Here is a 3,467-nt window from a genome sequence, read left to right as displayed (position 1 = left end):
TTTTTTTTCCATGTGTACAGGGGTAACACATCGTACTTAATATGTAAAGTCATATATACATAGGTTTGATTACAGAAACTAATAAAGTATTCTCTAAATAATGAAAAAAAATAAAGTTTAATATTTTGTTTGTCAGTTACTTGGTTTTCTTCTTCAGAGTAAAAATAGAGATTGTGTGTGTGTGTGTGTGTGTGTGTGCATTGAATTACTGTTTTGTTTTTCTTACTAATTTTTTCTTGAACTCATTTAAAATTTGGTTTTAAGCCTGGTGTGGTGGCACATGTCTATAATCCTAGCACTCAGGACGCTGAGCAGGAGGATTGCCATGAGTTTGGGCTAGCAGGGGCTGCATGGTGAGTTTAAGGAGTGCTTAAACAGCATAGTGAGACCCTGTGTCAGAAAACCACAAACATTAGTTTTTTGGGTCATTTTTGTCATCTCGTCCTGCTTGTTTTGTTGTTCCACTGTCTTTCCTTCCTTGTCTTCTTTTTTTTTTTTTCAATAGGCACTGCATATTTGTGGTGATTTATTATGTTTTCCGTATATTTCCTGAGCCCTGTCTCCACATGCTTTGTCTTCCTCTATTACATTAATTACGTATGGATTGAGGAGGAATTTGGCTCTCAGTACCTGCTACTCTTGCTGTTAGGATGGTTTCCTAGAGAAAAATGAGGCAGGATCTTACAATGGGAGACTCGGGTGATTGTGTATTCACTTCAGTTTTCTATCCCTTGTCTTTCTTTTAGCTTTTTGACAGCCTCTGCTTCATGGAAGCCAGGCAGAATGCTCAAATAATGCACCTTGACTCTGTCACTTATTAGCTGTGTGTCCCTGTGAAAGAGGAAAAACTCTTCTGTGCCTGAAATTTCTGCAATTATAAAATGGTAGCCAAGGCTTCACTGGATATCAGTTTTATGAGAGACGTGATCTGACAGCATTATATGTATCAACGATTTAAGTTGATCCTCATTTTACAGATGAGAAAACAGAGTCAAAATTATTAAATAAATATCAGAGCCCTAAATATAGGTCATCTGTTTCCAGAACCTTTGCTTATCCACTATACCATAATCCCTGTGGAGTTCAGTGCTTGTGAGAAAATTAAAACAATAATGTATATGAAGCATGAAGGACAGTGCACAGGATGAGAAATTTCTCTCCTTCCTCTTTAACTGTCATCTTCTTGTTTCTCATTCTTCACTCTCACTCTGAAGACTTTTTCTTAGGTTAAAAAGCAGAGAGGAGAAAATTTGAGTTGTTGATTTGCTTTTTATCTTTTAAATACTGAGAAAAAGAGGACAGAGGAAAGGAGAGAGACAGATTAAGAGGTTGGAGAAAGAGAGGGAGACCAAGTAGTCTCTATACCCTAATTCCATATATCTTGTGGATACGTTGATTGGTTTTGCTCTGGTCAGGTTTCTACATGGTTGTAGTAAAAAATGACCAGGTGTATGCCCTCCCTTCTGAGTGACAGGAACTCTGAGAAGGGGCACTAGGACAGAGGAGGAAATGATTGGTAGAGAAAATGAGTGGCATCTCTTGGCCAGTACATTACTATGTCAGGCTCCACTTCTGGTATCTGAGATCCTGGTGAGGCAATGCAGCTTGAAATCCAGATGTTCAGTGACTGGGGAAACCAGCTTCTATAATCCCACCTCCAGTTTCCAAGCCAGTTTCCAAGCCTGCCCACCTGCTGGCCTGGATTCTCAGTGTGTGACTCCATTTGCTGCCAGCTCAGTTGAACTGTTTGCCTTGGCAGCTGGCTCTTATTTGCTCCTGTGCCCTCCTCAGAACTGTGATTTTGCCTGGTATACTGACATTATTCTATCTGTGAAGTTGATTTCTTTCCTCAATGTCTTTCTCTATCAGACATCAGTCAAAGTCACACAAAAATCCCGTTGTAGAAGCAGAGGAGGGAAAGTGCCTTCCTTGCCACTTATATCCATCCCTTTCCAAATCATTCCAATCTATTAAAAAAGGAACCAAGCAATCTCTGGGGACATTTCATCCCTAAAAAGTTCAAAGATGGGCTGTTGTTTAGAGATCAATGAAAAAATGAGATGGAATTTAAATATTAAGAAGAAAGTACTTGCCTTCAGGTAAAGCTGACATTAGCATAATAATGAGAGCGACTAGCCAGATGGAATTGAGAATCTGACTGGAATCTCAAATCTTGGTGAAGGAAGATTCATTTACCTGAAATGGCAATGGGAAATATGCTAATCAGTGGTTTGCTGCTGTCCATCACGTTCAACAGATTCTGAGACAAAGAAATGGAGTTCACAAGTAGGAGGTGATACAACTTGACATTAAACTTAATTTGGTTTGTTTTCCCATCAGCCCCTGACAGATGTGCCATTGTGAAAGTCTTTAAAGGGGGTGGGGGAGAATGATTCCCTTCTGTCAGAACTGTCTGACATTGTTGTCACCAGTACTGTCATTGTCATTATTGTTATTGTGTTAGAAACAGTAGGAGAGAAGGAAAGGAAACTCAGACTATGACCTAAATCATTACTGAAAAATAATAGAAGCTTCTTCAAAGAAAAGGAAAGTGAAAAGAAAATAAAGACTCCAAATACTTTTTTTGCCTTGATGGTTAAGACAGGGAAGAATTAATAAGGATGATAGAATGAATAACGGTCGACACTTTAGTTTCAAAATTGAATTCCATGAAAGGGATAAAGGTTATGTTAGCCTAATCCAGACTGAGCCTGAATTCTTTTATTTTGAGGCAGTAGGCGTTTTTCTGCAGGAAGACAGAGGAAAACTGCAGAGGGCAAAATTTCAAGATGGCTACTATGATCTCCTTTCCCTGATGTAAAGTGTATATAATTCTCTTTCTTTGAGAGCAGGTAGAACATGTGGCTTGCTTCTGGTAGAATCATCTCATGGTTATATTACATTATGTGCCCTGAGTTTTCTTCTGGGAAGCAGTGATAAACCAGTCAACCCATCTCAAAGTCCACCTTCATCCTCACTGTGGCTGATGTTGTTACTTGTTTTGTTCATTGACTGTCACATGCCATTTGTTTGAGAAATAATACTGAAGAGACTTGCTATTTGGAAGATAACACACATAGGACTCAGTTCTGAGGTTTGAATGTCTATCCCTGATGCACAGTGGGCCCATACCAGCTACACCCTCAATGCTCAAGCTTCTTGTTCTTCTGCAAGGTTGGGTCTCAATCTCTTTCCTCTGAGCAATTTTATTATGATTTATATCTTTCTTATTTATTGTCAGTCCTCTCTTGGCTGTGAATTAGTTGGGGGCTGGACTTGTGTGTCTGGTCTGTAACTTTATCTTCACTGTGTCAATGGATATTTGGTGAATGAATGAGTAGATTTCAGTGTCACTTCTCTAATCTTGGTGTACCCCTGATACTTGTGAGCTTGCTGACTTGTGCTCAGTGTGTTCTAGGTGAAGGGAATAAGGGCTGTTGGTGAGTTTGTGCTGAAAGTCCTCTTCT

Source organism: Fukomys damarensis, unplaced genomic scaffold (genome assembly GCF_012274545.1).
Source record: "Fukomys damarensis isolate Sample0158 unplaced genomic scaffold, DMR_v1.0_HiC HiC_scaffold_28, whole genome shotgun sequence".
NCBI lineage: Eukaryota > Metazoa > Chordata > Mammalia > Rodentia > Bathyergidae > Fukomys > Fukomys damarensis.
Note: the sequence above shows the minus strand (reverse complement) of the source record.